Here is a 20,532-nt window from a genome sequence, read left to right on the forward strand (position 1 = left end):
TTTTTGTATTTTTGTAGAGACAGAGTGTCACCATGTTGGCCAGGCTGGTCTTGAACTTCTGACCTCTCAGGTGATCCGCCTGCCTTGGCCTTCCAAAATGCTGGGATTACAGGTGTGAGTTACTGCGCCCGGCCCAGAACTTTTTCGCCTTCCCAAATTGAAACTCCATGCCCATTAAATAATAACTCCCAGGCCAGGCATGGTGGTTCAAGCCTGTAATTTCACTATTTTGGGAGGCCGAGGTGGGCAGATCACGAAATCAGGAGTTCGAGACCAGCCTGGCCAACATAGTGAAACCCCCATCTCTACTAAAAATACAAAAAAATTAGCCGGGCATGTTGGGTGCGTACCTGTAATCCCAGCTACTTAGGAGGCTGATGCAAGACAATCACTTGAACCTGGGAGGCGGAGGTTGCAATGAGCCGAGATCATGCCACTGCACTCCAGTCTGGGTGACAGAGCGAGACGCCGTCTCAAAAAACGAAGCAACAACAGCAAAAAAACCTACCAATAACTCCCCATTCTCCACCTCTCTCTCAAGCCCCTGGCAACTATCATTCCGTTTTTCCATCTCTGTGAATTTGACTACTCTAGGTACTAATGTGAATGAAATCATAACAGTATTTGTCCTTTTGACTGGATTGTTTCACTTAGCATAGTGTCTTCAAGGTTAATCTGTGTTGTAGTATATGTCAGAATTTCATTTCCTTTTTAAGGCTGAGTAATATTTCATTGTATGCATATACCACATCTTATTTATTCATCTGTTGATGGACCCTTGGGTTACTTTGACCATTTGGCTATTGTGAATAGTGCTATAAAAAACAAATGCTGCTGCTATGAAAATAGCTCTAGTCTCACAGTCCCTGCTTTAAATTCTTGTGGCTGCAGATCCAGAAGTCGAATTGTTGGATCATATTAAACTGTACTCTTGTTGACCTCCTCTCAGGCCTTATTGATAAGGGACAGCTAGAAAATAGTGGTTCTTTTAATTCACATTCTACAAAAGCTTTGGAAGTCTTAAAAATTCTGTTAACGGATGCAGATGAGCTAGTAATGATAGTCTAATTGCAACTATTACAAATAGTATTATTGGCCCGGTAAGTAAGAACTAAGCTACTTTGTAACTTGGCGAGTTACACAGGATAGCCTTTTTTTTTTTTTTTTTTTTTTTTTTTTTTTTGAGATGGAGTCTTGCTCTGCCACCCAGGCTGGAATGCAATGGTGCAACCTTGGCTCACTGCAACCTCCACCTCCCAGGTTCAAGCGATTCTCCTGCCTCAGCCTTCCAACTAGCTGAGATTACAGGTGCCCACCACCATGCCTGGCTAATTTTTGTATTTTTAGTAAAGACGGGGTTTCACCATATTGGCCAAGCTGGTCTTGAACTCCTGACTTCAGGTGATCCGCCCGCCTCGGCCTCCTAAAGTGTTGGGATTACAGGCATGAGCCACTGCTCCCGGCCATAGGATAGCCTTTCATGTTAGTCAAACCATAGGTTGCTTTTAGAATATCACACATTTACTATCCATATTTGCTGTACTAGAGTTTTACTGTATTTTATTTTGTTTTTGAGATAGGGTCTCACTCTGTTGCCTAGGCTGGAATGCAGGGGTACGATCTCAGCTCACTGTAACCACTGTCTCGCGGGTTCAAGCGATTCTCCTGTCTCAGCCTCTCAAGTAGCTGGGACTACAGGTGCGTGCCGTCACGCCTGGCTAATTTTTGTATTTTTAGTAGAGATGGGGTTTCACCATGCTGGCCAGACTGGTCTTGAACTCTTGACCTCAAGTGATCCACCTGCCTCAGCCTCCCAAAGTGCTGGGATTACAAGCATGAGCCACCATGCCCAGCTAGAATTTTATTTTAAAATTGAGTATTGGATTTTATTTCATTTAAGAAAATTTTTTCTACAAAGAGAATTTTATTGATGGCCCTAGTTTATTCCCTCCCAAAAGACCAGCTGCAACCAGATTAAGTGAACACAACCTCAAGATTTTATTGTCGTCGTAATAAAAGATGATGCTTATCACTGGATCGCTTCAGCCCAGGGAATGGAGGAAGCAGTGAGCCAAGATGGCCATTGCACTCCAGCCTAGGTGACTGAATGAGACTGTCTCAAAAAAAAAAAAAAAAAAAAAAAAAAAAAAGAGTATGGCCTCAAATAGTATTATAATCAGTCCTTTGAGGACTGGTAATGTTGCCTGCGTAAAGATTACAAGGTGCTGGTATATGTTTTAATGGATGTGAGCTGTATGACTGATAATTTTGCTTCTATAAAACGTATATATGTGACTTTTAGTACATAAACTGCAGCCAGTGTTGTTGATCACTTAGTTCCTGTTCTACCTGACTCTAAAGGACTACTAAGGATTAATTGTGGAATTAAAATATCATCTGAAGGTACAGCTGATCTCAGGATCCTCCAATTCAGGATATCTTCTGTTATTAACTTCAGCCAGATTTAATGTTCAAATTTAGCAGTAGTTACTAGCGTCAAACTAACTTATCCAGTCTCCATTATATTGACAGTTGACCAGCTAGAACAAAACACATCTCAGTTAATTTCTTTTGAAAAGCCATTTGACCTGCTTATGTCTGGTTAAGATGAAGGAAAAGAGATATAATAACTGTATCAAATTTTTTTTTTTTTTTTTTTTTTTTTTTTTTTTTGAGATGGAGTCTCACTCTTTGCCCAGGTTGGAGTGTAATGGCTTGATCTCAGGTTATTGCAACCTTCACCTCCCTGGTTGAAGCAATTCACATACCTCAGCCTCCCGAGTAGCTGGGACTACAGGTGCTCGCCACCACGCCTGGCTATTTTTTGCATTTTAGTGGAGACTAAGTAGGGTTTCGCCATCTTGGCCAAGCTGGTCTCCAACTTCTGACCACAAGTGGTCGCCTGCATCAGCCTCCCAAAGTGTTGACATTACAAGTGTGAGCCACCGCACCTGGCTTATTTTTTGTAGTTTTAGTAGAAACAGGGTTTCACCATGTTGGCCCGGCTGGTCTTGAACTCCTGACCTCAGGTGTTCTGCCCGCCTTGGCCTCCCAAAGCACTGGAATTACAGGCATGAACCACCGTGCCCGGCCTGTGTCAAAAGGTTAGTGTCCAAATTTTGCAGCAGTTGAGTTCAACCAACTTTTACACATCTATACTGTATTTAGGTTGTTAGGGGAATTTTAAAAAATCAGTCAGATGTACTGTATACTTTTTTTTTTTTGACACAAGGTCTTTGTTGCCTAGGCTGGAGTGCAGTGGCACGATCACGGTTCACTGCAGTCTCGACCCCCTGGGCTAAGTGATCCTCCCACTTCTGCCTCCTGGTACAGGGGACTACAGGGACAGACACCACCACCCCAAGCTAATTTGTTTGTTTGTTTGTTTGAGACAGAGTCTTGCTCTGTTGCCCAGGCTGGAGTGCAGTGGCATGATCTTGACGCACTGCAACCACCACCTCCCAGGTTCAGGTGATTCTCGTGCCTCAGCCTTCTGAGTAGCTGGGGCTACAGGTGTGCGTCACTGTACCTGGCTGATTTTTGTATTTTCAGTAGAGATGGGGTTTCACCTTGTTGGCCAGGCTGATCTCGAACTCCTGGCCTCAAGGGATCTGCCTGCCTTGGCCTCTCAAAGTGTTGGGATTACAGGCATAAGCCACTGCACCTGGCCAATATTTTTGATAGAGAAGGGGTTTCACCACGTTGCCCAGGTTGGTCTTGAACTCCTGACCTCAGGTCATCCACCCATCTCAAGTGATTCACCTGCCTCGGCCTCCCAAAGTGCTGGGATTACAGGCGTGAGCCACTGTGCCTGGCCCCGATGCATTGTATAGTCTTGAGGCATTTATAATCAGACAAACAGGGACTCAGATGCCTATGGCACATAGCTGAGGATGGATATGCTGATGGGAAGGTATTATGAGCCCAGAATAAGCAAGTATAATTAACTTGTTCATTGTGTATTGGTCAGAAAGCAGAATTAAGATTACTGTAGATTGACTGGGTGTGGTGGCTCGTGCCTATCATCCTAGCACTTTGGGAGACCAAGGCAGGTGAATCACTGGAGGTCAGGAGTTTAAGACCAGCCTGGCCAACATGGTGAAACCCTGTCTCTACTAAAAAATACAAAATTTTTTGTATGGGCATGGTGGTGGGCACTTGTAACCTTAACTACTGGGAGGCTGAGGCAGGAGGATCTCTTGAACCTGGAGGCGGAGGTTGCTGTGAGCCAAAATTGCACCACTGCACTACAGCCTGGGTGACAGAGCAAGACCCTATTGCCAAAAAAAAAAAGCAAAAGGAAAGATTACTGTAGATAAACAACCTCATGGCCAGGCGTGATGAGGTGGCGGTGAGCCAAGATCACACCATTGCACTCTGGCCCAGGCAACGGGAGGGAAACTGCATCTCAAAAAAAAAAAAAACCTCAGAAAAATTTTGATACAATATTATTAGGAATAAATTAAAGAATGATTAGTACAGGATAGCTTGGATTTGAAGCTTAGCAAAAGAGTTTAGAGTCCAGGGCAGAGGCTTTTTTTTTTTTTTTTTTTTTTTTTTTTTAAGATAGCGTCTCACTCTTGCACCCAGGCTGGAGTGCAGTGGCTCAGTCTTGGTTCACTGCAACCTCTGCCTCCCAGGCTCAAGTGATCCTCCCACCTCAGCCTCCCAAAGTGATGGGATTACATGCGTGAGCCACCACGCCTGGCCGGGGCTTGTTTTTAAGGAATTAATCTTGTAGTTTCCTTGAAGTCTAGGTATTTGGTAAAAAAATTTAAAAATTGTTGTTATTATTATTATTATTTTGGAGATGGAGTCTTACTCTGTTACCCAGGCTGGAGTGCAATGTCATGATTTCGGCTTACTGCAACCTCTGCCTCCCAGGTTCAAGCGATTCTCGTGTCTCAGCCTCCCGAGTAGCTGGGATTACCGGCGCACGCTGCCATGCCCAGCTAATTTTTTTTTGTATTTTAGTAGAGACGAGGTTTCACCATGTTGTCCAGGCTTTGGTCTCGAACTGCTGAGCTCAGGCAATCCACCCACCTCTGCCTCTGAAAGTGCTATGATTACAGGTGTGAGCCATCGTGCCTGGCCGAAAAATTAAAATTTTTTACTAGTTAATATATAGTACAAAATTCAGAATCTTTCACAGATATACAGTGAAACAGCTCTTCTACATTTCTCCCTTATCCACCTGATTTCCTTCCTAGAGACAACTGTTATTAAGTTTCTTATATTTGAGAGCTATGTCTGCAAATACGTATGCATATTCAACCCTTCCATTTTAAAAAAATGCAACTATATTATATAAACTATTGTGCATTTTGCTTCTCGTGCTTAAGATATTCCAGGAATTGTTTTACATTCATACATATAGAGCTTCTTTGTTCTTTTTTTCAAGGCTGCTTTGTATTTCATTGTATGTCTGAACCGTTTCCTGTTGATGGACACTTAGATGGACAGCAGTGTTTTGTTGATATAAATAGTGCTATAGTGAATAATCTTGTACATAATGTCATTTAACACACATTCAGTTATGTTTACAGGATAAATCCCTAGAAGTGGAATTGCTTTTTCCAAGGTTATATGCATTTGTGATATTAGTAGATATAGCCACATTCTTCTCCATGGAGAGGAGGAATTTGTCTCCCATAGTCAAATATGGCAAGGGGTGGACAGGCATCAGGGTCCTTGAACTCTGTAAAATGATGTGTAAGTATTTGTGTGTGTGTATATATATATGTCTTTAGAAAGAGTCCGTGGTTTTATTACATTCTTAAAAAGTTATTTGGCTGGGCACAGTGGCTCATGCCTATAATCCCAGCACTTTGGGCAGCTGAGGCAGGAGGACCATTGAGCCCAGGAGTTTGAGACCAGCCTGGGCAAAGTGCTGAAACCCCATCTCTACAAAAAATACAAGCAATCAGCCGGCATGGTGGCATGTGCCTATATCCAGGAGGCTGAAGGGGGAGGATCACCTGAGCCTTCGAGGTTGAGGTCAAGGCTAGAGTGAGTTGTATTTGCACTTCTACACTTCAACTTGGGTACTAGAGTGAGACCCTGTCTTAGAAAAAAAAATATTCTGTGACTCAAAGTAGGTTAAAGAAACCACTGTCTTGTAGTCAGTTGACCTGAATTAAGCACACTGCTTTGTTTTTCTCTACACAGTATTTTTCTCTTACAGGAAGTATTTGAGCAGAAGCTATGTACATAATTATTAGAGATGTTGTGTGGGGAGTCATTGTGGAAGAGACTGGAATAAATCTAATTCCCAACCTTTTACTGTTATTCCTTGCACTCTTGAGACCATGTTTTAAAAGGCTTTTCCCCCCATTATTAGACTGAATTTATTAAGCAGTACTTTATTTCTCCAATTTTATTAATCAGACCTTTAGATAGTTTGTGGTAAGTTTTACTGCAGGCAGTTGAAATCCTTTCATCTATTAGGAGTTGATAAAAGTTGAGCTAAAGTCAAGTCTGTCTGACATTTGTATTGTATTGCATGGTATGGTATGGTATGATATGGTGTGGTATGGTATGGTATTGTATTTTTTTGAGACAGAGTTTTGCTCTTGTTGCCCGGGCTAGAGTGCAGTGGCACAATCTTGGCTTACTGCAAACTCCACCTCCAAGGATCAAGTGATTCTCCTGCCTCAGCCTCCTGAGTAGTTGGGTTTACAGTCCCGTGCCACCATGCTCAGCTAATCTTTTGTATTTTTAGTAGATATGGGGTTTTTACCATGTTGGCCAGGCTAGTCTCAAACTCCTGACCTCAGGTGATCTACCCACCTTGGCCTCCCAAAGTGCTAGGATTACAGGTGTGAGCCACTGTGCCCAGCCAAATCTGACATTTTAACTAGACTGTGTCAGTGAAAAATAATTCAGAGATCCTCATTATTATCTCTTGGACTTACTGAAGATATGAAGAACAAACCTTTATACCTGATAATGTCCATAAAGAATTCTCTGTGGTAAAATAGGTTTAAATGAGGGTTCACATTAAATTCTGCAAGTACTAGTGCAAGTAAAATTTCGTTCACTGTAACAGATTCCTTAGGGCTTTCAGGTTTTGGGATATTGGAATTAATTTGTAATATACATATTATCAAAAGTTAAAATTTCTAGTTTTTTAGGTCCTGGAGAGAAAACAGTAGCACCATGTAATGAATTAGAAAGTTAAAAGATTTAGGTAACTTAAACATAGTTGATAGTGTCGTATAAAGCCCTTTTTTTTTTTTTGAGACAGTCTTCCTCTGTCGCCCAGGCTGGAGTACAATGGCACAATCTCAGGTCACTGCAACCTCTTCCTCCTGGGTTCAAGCAATTCTCCTTTCTCAGCCTCCCGAGTAGCTGTAATTACAGGTGTGCACCACCACACCCAGCTAATTTTTTGTATTTTTAATAGAGGTTTTGCCATTTTGGTCTCGAACTCCTGACCTCAAGTTCTCCACCCGCCTTGGCCTCCCAAAGTGTTGGGATTACAGGCGTGAGCCACTGGGCCCAGCCAAGCCCTGTCTTTTTGAATACTGTATTATTATTTGGTAGCTGATTTTAGAAGAGGATTTTTCTAGAGATGATTAGAATATTTTATGTGGGGAAAAGTGAGGTAGGACCTGTATGTCTTGCTTGATTGATACTGGAGCAAAAGTTAAAAGGTCTCAACTCTTGATCAGCTATTTTCTTTGGTTTATATGTTTGTTTGAGACATGTTCTCTCTCTGTCACCTAGGTTGGAGTGCAGTGGCGCAGTCATGGCTCTCTGCAGCCTCAACCTCCAGGGGCTCAAGAGACCCTCCCACCTCAGCCTCCCTGAGTAGCTGGGACCGCAGGCATGCGCCACTATCCCCAGCTAATTTTTGTAGTTTTCATAAAGACGAGGTTGGCTGGGCGTGATGACTCATGCCTGTAATCCCAGCACTTTGGGAGGCTGAGGCGGGTGGATCACCCAAGATCAGGAGTTGGAGACCAGCCTGGCGACCATGGTAAAACGCTGTGTCTACTAATAACACAAAAATTAGCCAGGCTTGTTGGCGTGCGCTTGTTGTCCCAGCTACTCGGGAGGCTGAGATAGAGGAATCGCTTGAACCCAGGAGGCGGAGGTTGCAGTGAGCTGAGATTGAGTTGCTACACTCCAGGCTGGGTGACAGAGTAAGACTCCATCTTCCAAAAAAAAAAAAAAAAAAAAAAGACGGTGTTTTGCCATGTTGCCCAGCCTGGTCTCGAACTCCTTGGTTCAAGTGATTCGCCCGCCTCAGCTTCCCAGAGCGTTGAGATTACAGGTGTTAGGCACCGTGCCAGCCTATTTTTTACCTACTGATAGTACTCAGTAAGGAAAACAAAGAGAAAATTGTTACATACTCTGGATGAGAACTGAAGGAGCCATTTGTTGTATAGAATTATTTGTTGGCCAGGCAAGGTGACTCACGCCTGTAATCCTAGCACTTTGTGAGGCCGAGGTGGGCGGATTGCCTGAGCTAGGAGTTTGAGACCAGCCTGGGCAACATGGTAAAACCCTGTCTCTACTAAAAATACAAAAAATTAGCCGGGCATGGTGGCATGTGCCTGTAATCCCAGCTACTCGGGAGGCTGAGGCACGAGAATTGCTTGAACCTGGGAGGCAGAGGTTGCAGTGAGCTAAGACCGTGCAACTGCATTCCAGCCTGGATGACAGAGCAAGACTCTGTCTAAAAAAAAAGAATTATTTCTTGTGAAAAATTTATTTTACCAAGTTCTCCAAAGTTTTCTTTATTTCTAAAATAAAAGATTAGAACAAAATTCTTATTATGGGCCTTTCTTACAGAACTTTTTAGAGTGCCATTTGCTATAATGGGATCCTGCTTTTACTAGCAAACCTTTTATTACAATGAATTTCCTAGATCGGGCCTTTGTTATTGTGATTTTATTTTTCAAAGAGGTGAGGGTCTCCCTATGTTGCCCAAGCTGGAGTGCAGTGGCTCTTTGCAGTTATGATCATAGTTTACTGTAGCCTTAAACTCCTGGGCTCAAGTGATCCTCCCGCCTCAGCCTCCCAAATAGGGAAGACTACAAGTGTGTACCACCACATCTGGATAATTATATCTTTATATTTAAAAGAATGGAAAAAGATACTGTATAAACAGTATCACTAAGTATAAAAAAGCCAAGTATAAACACTAAGTATAAAAAAGTTAGAGTGATTTTATTAGACAAAGGAGACCTCAGAACAAGAAAAATATTGCTAGGGGTAATAAAGCACAATTCATCAAGAAAGGAGGATCAATTTTTTGAGAAGACACAGCGGTCCTAAATGTATATGCATCCAGTAACAGAGTGGAAGCAAAAACTGACAGTTGAAAGGAGAAATAGACAAATCCACAATTACATTTGGAAATTATAACATCTCCCTCAATAACTGATAGAACAAGCAGGCACAAAATCAGTAAGGTTATAGAAGATTTGGACAATACTCTCAATGGACTATACTTAATTGACATTTATAGAACACTCTGCCCACATTCTTTTGAAGTGCGCATGGAACATTTACCAAAATAGACCATATGCTGGGCTGCAAAACACATTTCAACAAATTTAAAAGGATTAAAATGTAGTGTCTACTCTGAGTACAATGGAATTAAACTAGAAATGAAAAAGATATCTGGAAAATCTCCAAATATTTGAAAGTGAAATAACATACTTGAAAATAACCTTTGGGTCAAAGAATTCGCAAAAGAAATTAGAAAATATTCATAACTAAATGAAAATGAAAACAATATATCGAAATTTGTGGGATACTAGAAAATATTTGTAACTAAATGAAAATGAAAACACAGTATATTAAAATTTGTGGGATACAGCTAATACAGTGCTTTAGAAGGAAACTTCAGCTTTAAAAGAAAGGTCTAAAATCAGTGACCTAACATTCTGCCGTAATAGAAAGAGAAATCTAAATAGAAGAGAAATAATATGAGAGCTAAAGTAAATGAGATAGAAAACAAGGCCAGGTGGCTCACTCCTGTAATCCCAGCACTCTGGTTGGGCAAGGTGGACTTGAGTCTGGGAGTCTGAGACCAGCCTGGGTAATATAGCAAAATACAAAAATACTGAAACACAAAAATACTGGAGGAAAAAGAAAAGAAAAAAAAAGAATGCGAATCTGAATAACCCCATATTTATTACAGAAATTGGATTAAAAGTCTTCCCACAAGGCCAGGCACGGTAACTCATGGCTGTGGTTCCAGCACTTTGGGAGGCCAAGGTAGGAGGATCACTTGAGCCCAGGAGTTTGAGACCAGCCTGGGCAAATGGCAAGACTCATCTCTACAAAAAATATAAATAAGTAAAAATTAGCCAGGTGTGGTGGTGCACCCCTGTGGTCCCAGCTGCTTGAGAGACTGAGATGGGAGGATTGCCTGAACCCAGGAGGTTGAGGCTGGAATGCAGTGGCTCAATCGCTGTCACAAACAAACCATCAAAGTCTTTCTAAAAAGAAGAATCCAGACCTACATGGCTTTATTGGTAAATTCTATCAATGTTTAAGGAAAAAATAATACAATTTTTTTTTTTTTTTTTTTTTTCAAATTTCACAAGACATTTTTGAGGCCAGCATTACCTTGATACCAAACCAGACCAAGACATTAGGAAAAAAGAAAACTGTAGCTCAGTATCCCTCAATATATATGCAGAAACGATTAACAAGATATTAGAAAATTGAATCTAGCAGTGGATAAAAACACAACTAATTGGATTATCCCAGTTGCAAAGTTGATTTAGTGTTAGAAGTCATTGTAATTCACCATATTAATAGAATAAAGGAGAAAAGCTAAGTGGTTTTGTAATAGTTACCTAAAAAGCATTTGACAAACTTCAATGATATTTGTGATAAAAGCTCTCAGCTAACTAAGGAATAGAAGGGAACTTCTTTAATCTGATGAAAGGCATTTATGAAAAATGTGTAAGTAACATCATAGTTAGGATGAAAGAGTGAATGCTTTCTATATAATACTCCAAACAAGTCAATGATAATTGTTTTCACAACCTCTATTAAACATATGCCAAAGGTCCTAGCCAATGAAATAAGGCAAGTAAAAGGAATAATCTTACAGATTACAGAGTAAAACTATTTATTCTTTAGATGTCATGATTGTGCACATAGAAAACCCTAAGTAAGCTATAAAAAAGCTACTAGAATTTAAGTTTAGCTAGAATACAAGTCAATTTGCAAGATCTAGTTGTATTTCTCATACTAGCAATGAACAATTGGCAGTTGAAATAAAAACAAACAAAGCAAATCGTTTATAATACCATCAAATAATGTGCAATGTTAAAACACTCCCCAAGAACAGAAGAAATTATTTTGTGTTCTTTCATAGATGAAGGCATTCAGGTGCAAAGGATTAAAGAACATTAATTTGTTCATAAGCATGTCATTATAAACATCTATGTAGTAGATACTGTGTTAGGGATATAGTAGTGAATAAAAACATTGACCCGTGCCCTCATAGAATTTATAATCTAATGGAAATTGAAGGGAGAAATAAATTTAGGGCCTCAGTTTCCGGCTTTGGCTTAACATTTTTTATCTACATGAGTGGTTCAAAGCTTTTACTTTTTAGTTATATCTTTTTTTTTTTTTTTGAGACGGGGTCTTACTGTGTCACTTAGGCTAGAGTGCTGTTGCACGATCTCACCTCACTGCAACCTCTGCCTCCCGAGTTCAGGTGATTCTCATGCCTCGGCCACCCTAGTAGCTGGGATTATGGGCATGTGCCACGATGTCCAGCTGACTTTTGTGTTTTTAGTAGAGATGGGGTTTCGACATGTTGGCCAGGCTGCTCTTAAACTCCTGGTCTTATGTGATCCACCCACCTCAGCCTCCCAAAGTGCTGGCATTACAGGCATGAGCCACCGCACCTGACCTGGTTATATCTTTTATCTATCTAATTTTTTTTTTTTTTTTGAGACGGAGTTTTGCTCTTGTTGCCCAGGCTGGAGTGCAGTGGCATGATCTCAGCTCACCACAACCTCCACTTCCCGGGTTCGAGCGATTCTCCTGTCTCAGCCTCCTGAGTAGCTGGGATTACAGGCATGCACCACCACCCTGGCTAATTTTTTTTTTTTTTTTTTGTATTTTTAGTAGAGACGGGGTTTCTCCATGTTGGTCAGGCTGGTCTTGAACTCCTGACCTCAGGTGATCTGCCCTCCTCGGCCTCCCATAGTGCTGGGATTACAGGCGTGAGCCAGCGTGCCCGGCCAGTTATATCTTAAATATTGTGACTTGTTGAATAATTTGGCCCCTATGGGTGGCAAGTTATTTTGTTGTAGTACATGCTTGGTAGTTCGCAGGGTGGTTGAAACTGGTCAGTTAGTTAAAATTTCATGTTAAGGATGGTCCATGCAGGACTCCCATACAGGGGAAAAGAAGTAACTAATAATCTTCATTGAGCACCAGCTGTATTTCAGGCACTGTATTACCCTCATCCCTAACATATAGTACTATTTAATCCTTGAAACATCCATAAGGTAGGTGGTTTTTCTTTTTGAAATCCACAGATTTCAAGAAGAGCTAATATAACTTCAGTGATTTGCCCAGTTTTATACAGTGGTTCAGAGATTTAGTCCCATACCTATTTGACTTTAAACTATCAGGACTAGCTGTTCTCTGTTGGTCATACCCTTGGACCATCCCATGCGTTCATAGTCAAGAGGAAGTGCAAGTAAATGAGATTAATTTTTTAGGCAGGGCATGGTGGCTCATGCCTATAATCTCTGCACTTTGGGAGGCCGAGGTGGGTGGATCTCTTGAGCCCAGGAGTTTGAGACCAGCCTAGGACCCCACCTCCACAAAAAAATTAAATAAAAAAAAACTGGACATGGCGGCATGAACCTGTAGTCTCAGCTACTTAGGGGGCTGAGGTGGGAGGATTGCTTGAGCCTGGGAGGTTGAGGCTGCCAGCGAGCTGTGATCGCACCACTGCACTGAGCCTGGGCGAAGCGTGAGACCTTACCTGAAAAAAAAAAAAAAATTATAGTGCTAATTTTGAATCTATTGTATTTTTATTTTTATATTTATTTATTTATTATTTTGAGACTGAGTCTCACTCTGTTGCCCAGGCTGGAGTATAGTGGCGTGATCTTGGCTTACTGCAACCTCCGCCTCGCAGGTTCAAGTGATTCTCCTTCCTTAGCCACCCAAATAGCTGGGACTACAGGTGTGCGCCATCATGCCTGGCTAATTTTGGAAGTCTTAGTAGAGACGGGATTTTGCTCTGTTGCCCAGGTCTTGAGCTCCTGACCTAAAGTGATCCACTTGACTCAGCCTCCCCAAGTGTTGGAATTACAGGTGTGAGCCACTCTGCCTGGCCGTGATTTTATTTTAAAAGTATGTCACTCACAAGAAAAAACACTGTCAGGATTTCTTGTGGTATACCTCACAGCTGATATGTCAAAGTGCCAGTTTTATTTCTTATTTTAAAATTTTGTTTTAGAGGCAGGATCTTGCTCTGTTGCCCAGACTGAAGTGCAGTGGTGCGATCATAGCTCACTGTCGCCTCAAACTCCTGGACTTAAGTGATCCTCACAACTCAGCCTTCCAAGAAGTGAAGACTATGGTCATGTACTACCATACCCAGCTTTTTCTTTCTTTCCTTTTTTTTGGTAGAGACCGGGTCTTACCACGTTGCTCAAGCTGTCTTGAAGTCCTGGCCTCAAGTGGTCCTCCCACCTTAGCCTCCCAAAGTGTTGGGATTACAGGCATGAGCCACCACGTGCGGCTCAAGACACCAGTTTTTTGTTCTATTTATTTTTTTATTTTTTATTTTTGAGACACCATTTTAAAAATGCTTTTACTACACTTTGTTTTCAATGTTTTTTTGAGACACAGTCTTGCTATGTCACCCAGAATGTTGGGTGGGATGTTGACTCCTGCATCTTATTATTATACCAATTCCAGGCTGGAGTGCAGTGGCGCGATCAAGGCTCAGTGCAACCTCTATCTCTTGGGCTCAATCGATCTGCCTACCTCAGCCTCCTTAGTAGCTGGGACTACAGGTGCACGCCATCTTGCCTGGCTAATTATTATTATTATTTTTTCTGGAAATGGGGTTTTGCCATGTTGCTCAGGCTGGTCTCAAACTCCTGGGCTCAAGTGATCCTCCCGCCTCGACCTCCCACAGTGCTGGGATTACAGGTGTGAGCCTCTGGACCCAGCCAATACGCTTTAATCCAAGTCTGTGTCTATTTAAATTGCAAGTTAGTTTAACTCGGAGCCACAAGCCTGTGCCTTGGAAATATGTACTTTAGAGTCATAGGTAACAGTTATCTGGCTGAGAGTCTGTGTGTGGGTTATACCAAATGTACTGCCATCATTTGATTATAGGTTAGTAGTGTAATTTTTGAAATTGGCAGGTCACAGATGAGATTGCCATGCCTTAGTGGAAAACTCTTCCAAGTGTCTTCTCCAGACAGATAGGTAGAACCTGGAACCAGTGCTAGGATGTGTGTGTATGTAGGAGGTAGTCATTGGTTATACAAACTTAAAATTACTATCTTAACTTCTGGGCCTTGAAGGAAGGCCGTTTTAGTGATGTCTGCCACAGTCAAGAGCCAGAACTGGAATATTGACTCCTGCATCTTACTATACCAGTTCCAGGAGGAATTTTGTTACACAGTTTCTACTGGAGATGGCAGTCGGATTTTCTTTTTTCTTTTTTTTCCTCATATGTGAAGTAATAGTCTCTTCACAACAGAAAAAGCCGCAAACCTAAACTTGTCACTGAATTTTCTTCAAGGTTACATACCTCTTGGGTATTTTAAATCTAGATTATGTTGATTTTTATATTTTTGTTCTCATTTTTCTATTTCTTTTCTTTACTGTGAATGTGCTACAGGATTTTGTACAGAGCTTCTAGTTTCTGTCTGTAATTTGAATACTGGATTTGTAGTATTTTAACCGATAAAAGAGAAATTTTTAGCCTAAGGAGAAAGCTAAAAACATAGATTATAGGCCCCATAATGAAATATATAGTAGTTGCATATGGCTAGTGCTTCTATGTGTATTGGAAGCATACTGTTTTCTCTTAGGATTTGTTTTTTCTTCAATGATTAATTTTCAGTTATATAAGGAATGTTTGCATAGTTTTATAATAATGAGAACTGTAATAGCTCATTTTCCACTCAGCAGATGATTTTGGGATCTACCAGATAGATGTTGATACATACAGACCTAGTTTGGATCATTATTCTTTAAAGAATCATCCTGTAAACACATTTATTTACAGTGTTTTGTCACTTATTAAAAGTGGGGTTTTTTTTTAGGCTGGGCGCAGTGAGTCACACCTGTAATCCCAGCACTTAGGGAGGCTGAGGCAGGTGGATCACTTGAGGTCAGGAGTTTGAGACCAGCCTGGCCAACATGGTGAAACCCTGTGTGTACCAAACATACAAAAATTAGCTGGGCGTGGTGGCGCCCACCTGTAATCCCAGCTACTCAGGAGGCTGAGGCAGGAGAATCGCTTGAAACAGGGAGGCAGAGGTTGCAGTGAGCCAAGATCGTGCCATTGCACTCCAGCCTGGGCGACAAAGCAAGACTGTCTCAAAGAACTTTGTCTTGATGGTATATGATGATATTTTTGTTCGTTTACTACTACACAGAATCATTCATTTAAAATCACAGTATTTTTGGTCAAAGTTAAATAGAAGTAAAAAATTGACCTCATTATTATCTCTCTACCACCCAAACATGTTTGCTACTCTTTTTTTTTTTTTTTTTTTTGGAGACAGGTTCTGGCTCTGTCCCCCAGGCCAGAGTGCAGTGGTGCGACCTCAGCTCCCCGCAACCTCAACCTCCCCAGGCTCAAGCCATCCTCCCACCTCTACCTCCTGAGTTGCTGGGACTACAGATGTGCACCATCATGCCTGACTAATTTCTTTATTTTTGATAAAGGTGGGGTTTTGCGATGTTGCCCAGGTTGGTCTCAAACTCCTGGCCTCAAGCAATCCTTCTGCTTCAGCCTCCCAAAATCCTGGGATTACAGGTGTGAGCCACCTCGCCTGGCTTTTTAATTGATTAATTAATTTTTATTTATTTTATTTTGTTTTTATTTTTCAATAGAGATGAGGTGTTGCTGTGTTGACCACGATGGTCTCGAACTCCTGTCGTCAAGCCATCCTCCTACCTCAGCCTCCCAGAGTGCTAGGATTACAGACATAAGCCACTGCCCAGCGGCAGTTTTAAAATAAGTCAGGTTTCTTTTGTTCTTTTAAAAATTTTTTCTTGAGATGGGGTGTTGTTGAAGATGATTTTTGTGAGTTAAAAGGGTATAGTGCTCTCTGCCAGATTGAAAGTAACGTGGGGATTTTGCCAGTTGTTGTCTGTTTTAATCACGCACTCTGAAACGCGAAATAACCACAGCATGGGTTCAGGGACCCACTGAAAGGTGAACCTGAGCTAAAACTCTGCTGATCACTTGCCCTCCACTAAATCCTCTTCTGACTGGTGGACCACAGTGACAGTTGGGTCTTCTGGAATTAGTGCTAGTTCAGAGCCAGTGTCTAGTTGATAATCCTTTTCCCCAATACATAGCCATCCTGATAAGAGGCCATAGGTCCTTTTGTGGATGTCTAGGAGAAAAATTAATGGTATCATAGAAATTTTTGTCTGTGTAATAGTGTCATCCTCATGGAAACTTGACCTTCTCTTCATTCAGTGGGTTCTAGATCTGTAAACTGCAATCTGGGAATTGATTGAGCATCTGTGATTCTCGTTTTTATGATTAAAGTTAAACTTTTGACCAGGCACAGTGGCTCATGCCTGTAATCCCTGCACTTTGGGAGGCCAAGGCGGACGGATCATGAGGTCAGGAGTTCGAGACCAGCCTGGCCAATATGGTGAAACACCTGTCTCTACTAAAAATATAAAAAAAATAGCTGGATGTGGTGGTGCGCACCTGTAGTCCCAGCTACTCGGGAGGTTGAGGCAGGAGAATTGCTTAAACCCAGGAGGCGGAGGATGCAGTGAGCTAAGATCATGCCACTGCACTCCAACCTGGGTGACAGAGTAAGATTCCGTCTCAAAAAAAAAACCAACAACGCCGGGCGCGGTGGCTCATGCCTGTAATCCCAGCACTTTGGGAGGCCAAGGTGGGCAGATCGCCTGAGGTCAGGAGTTCAAGACCAGCCCAGCCAACATGGAGAAACCCTGTCTCTACTAAAAAATACAAAATTAGCCAGGCATGGTGGCGCATGCCTGTAATCCCAGCTACTCAGGAGGCTGAGGCAGGAGAATCTCTTGAATCCGGGAGGTGGAGGTTGCGGTGAGCCAAGATCATGCCATTGCACTCCAGCCTGGGCAAAAAGAGTGAAACTCCGTCTCAAAAAAAAAAAAAAAAAAAAAAGGTTAAACTTTTTTCACTTGACCTAGAACTCTTCTGTTTATACACATCAAGTAAGAAAACAACCTAACAGATTTCACATCTGTTTCACTTCTAGGAATGTTGTAAGGTCTCTGGGAGTCAGACTATTTTGATTGTTATTTTGACTCTGGTATGGTGTGAAAAGGTAGTACTACTAATGACTAAAATAAAAGGCATAGAGACGCTTAGTTTTTAAAATGGCATTATCTTCTTTACTGGAGTATGGGGCAGTTTGACTTTGTTGGCAGCTGTGCTTCTTCATATCTAGGCAGGCTTAACTTTTGTCTTCTGTTCTCAGTTGAAAGCTGCCAATTTGGTCTAAGGAGGAAATGAAAACTTTAGAAACTCAGCAAATGTTGACATTTAAACTTTTACAGGAGTGGAAGATTAACCTTTGGCCTCTATTCTACAAGTTTTTCATAGTTTATATGAGCCTCCTTCGTGGTGCTGAAGGACTGGAGTCAACATTTGCATCTTAACCTCAGTGTTCGTGGATTTATAATTTACCCACAGAATTTTCTCTAGGCTTATAACTAAAGTATTTTTTAAGATCCCCCTCCGAAAAAAAAAGTACATTTTAAGTATATTAGAAACATGTTTTACTTTATTTTTGCAAACTGTACTCTTGTAAAAACAAGAAACTTGACTCTTGTTCTTCTTCTAAACTGTCTATTTGATTTTTTTACTTAGAAAATTATCAGAAGGAGACGGGGGAGGCAGTTTAAATGTTGTCATAAACAGTAGAGCTTTTATGGAGAGATCTTATCAAAATTAGTTTTGATTTAACATATCAGACTAGTTAATTTAAAAAATTTGCTAGTTTTTTTTTTTTTTTTTTTTGAGTCTGTGGGTGGCTCTTTTAAAGGATAATTTTCCCTCCCAAGTGACACGGATATTAGTAAGCATTCTCCCAGATAGCTATTATATAGCAAAATGACAAGTAACAGATTATTTTACTAAGAAAATAAGATAAAATGCCACATAGTTAAACTTAAATAATGTGGACAAAGAAGCATTTAATGTACCAGAGTATGAATTTACCATTCAATTTATGGTTTTAGGAGATCTAGAAAAGAGGAGGAAAAAACAATAAATATGCAAGAAGAAATAAATACATTGCAAAACAGAAGAATGGGAAATAATCAAGAGTTGGAAAATTAGGAAACAAAAGGCAAAATGAAGGAGAGTACATCGGATATAACAAAAGGTACTGAGGACTTACAAAAAGAAAATACTGGAAGTGAATGTTGTTAGTTATATGAAAGTCTCAATGAATAAATAATTTCAAAGACACTAGGAATTAGTACTGACGAAATAAGACGTAAAAATCAGAACAGGGGCTGGGCGCGGTGGCTCCTGCCTGTAATCGCAGCACTTTGGAAGGCCGAGGGCAGGTGGATCCAGCTAAGTCAGGAGCTTGAGACCAGCCTGGGCAACATGGTAAAACCCTGTCTTTACTAAAAATACAAAAATTTGTGCTGAGGCACAAGAATCGCTTGAACCTGGAAGGTGGAGGTTGCAGTGAGCCGAGATTGCACCACTGTAATCCAGCCTGGGCAATAATAGAGTGAGACTCCATCTCAGCAACAACAACAAAAAAACCAAAACCAGAATAGACTCCTGTAACCAAGAAAAAAATTGAGGTGATTGTAAAACTACTTCCTCCTCTGCCCCATACCGCCTTAAGGGGGCAAAAGTCCACTCTGTAGGTATTGGTGATTTCTCCTTTTATTTATTTATTTATTTATTTTTTGAGACAGGATCTTGCTCTGTCACCCAGGCTGGAGTGCAGTAGTACAAACATGGTTCACTGCAGCCTCGACCTCCTGGGCTCAGGCGGTTCCCCTACCTCAGCCCTCCCAAGTAGCTGGGACCACAGGCATGGGCCACCACACCCAGGTAATTTTCTAATTTTTTGTAGAGATGGGATCTTGCTGTGCTGCCCAAGATGGTCTGGAACCCTTGGGGTCAAGTAATCTTCCCTCCTCAGCCTCCCAAATTGTTGAGATTATAGATGTGAGCCACCACTCCTGGTCTCTCCTAACCTTTTAAGAAGCAGATATTTCTCATGTTGAATAATAAGATAGAAGTAAACAACTGACAGCAAAATGACAAACATGAAAAAGTAGAAGTATAACCTAATCTCATTTATGAATGTATAGATGTTTAAATTCAAATAAAAATGCTAGCAAATGGCCACAGCAGATTATTCCTTTGTTTTGTTTCAAGTAGTTTATCCTAGGAATGTCAGACATGTTCAGTGTTTAAAAACTCATTAATATGTCTAGAGTCAGTGCTGTGGTTTGAATGTGTCCCCTCCAAAATTCAGGTGTTGCCAGTGTATTAAGAGGTGATTAGGTAAAGACAGCTTCTCCTCTCATGAATGGGACTAGGTATCCTTTTAAAGGCTTAATGGCGTAACCTTGTCTGTTTTTACACCTTGCCATGTGAGGACAGTATCCATTCCCTCTTGCCCTTCTGCCTTCTACTTTGTGAGGATGAAGGAATTCCTTCCCTCTGGAGGACACAGTGTTCAAGGCACCATCTTGGAAGCAGAGCCTGCACCCTCACCAGACACCTAACCTGCTGGTGCCTTGACATTGTACTTCCCAGCCTCCAGAACTGTGAGAAATTAAATTTCTGTTTTTCGTAAATTACCCAGTCTGCTGGGTGCAGTGGCTCATGCCTGTAATCCCAGCACTTTGGGAGGTGGAGGCGAGCGTAGTGCTTGAGCCTGAGTTCGAGACCAGCCTGGGCAAAGTGGTGAAACCCCCTCTCTACAAAAACACAAAAATTAGCCAGACATGGTGGCGCATGCCTGTAATCCCAGCTACTTGGGAGGCTGAGGCCAGAGGATTGCTTGAGCCCAGAGATCAAGACTGCAGCGAGCCAGGATTGGAATACTGCATTCCAGCCTGGGTAACAGAGCGAGACCCTGTCTCCAAAAAAAATTACCCAGTCTCAGGCATTCTGTCGTAACAGCACCTATAGACTAAGTATGGCTTAATGGTGAGGAGTACTTTTTCTGAACCAGATAGCCTTGGTTCAGATCTTGACTTTGCTTCCTAATGGCTGTGTGACCTTGAATGAGTTTATTGATCTTCTCTTATGCTTTCCTCATCTGTAAGTGAGTAATAAGAGCAGCT

The 20,532-nt window shown here is 41.4% G+C and overlaps 1 protein-coding gene across 9 annotated transcripts in view; it reads left to right on the forward strand.

The window, feature by feature from the left end:
• The window catches only part of LOC105483058 (tousled like kinase 2), a 142,648-nt gene that overhangs the window by 16,210 nt on the left and 105,906 nt on the right, over positions 1 to 20,532 (forward strand). For 2 of the 9 annotated variants that reach the window (XM_071083390.1, XM_071083389.1), the window contains one exon: positions 18,448 to 18,593. The exons of the other annotated variants lie outside the window; for them this stretch is intronic. The gene's annotated coding sequence lies outside the window, so the exon portion shown is untranslated. The remainder of the gene's footprint in view (positions 1 to 18,447; positions 18,594 to 20,532) is intronic. 9 annotated transcript variants of the gene reach the window in all.

The sequence above is a fragment of the Macaca nemestrina genome, chromosome 17 (genome assembly GCF_043159975.1).
Source record: "Macaca nemestrina isolate mMacNem1 chromosome 17, mMacNem.hap1, whole genome shotgun sequence".
NCBI lineage: Eukaryota > Metazoa > Chordata > Mammalia > Primates > Cercopithecidae > Macaca > Macaca nemestrina.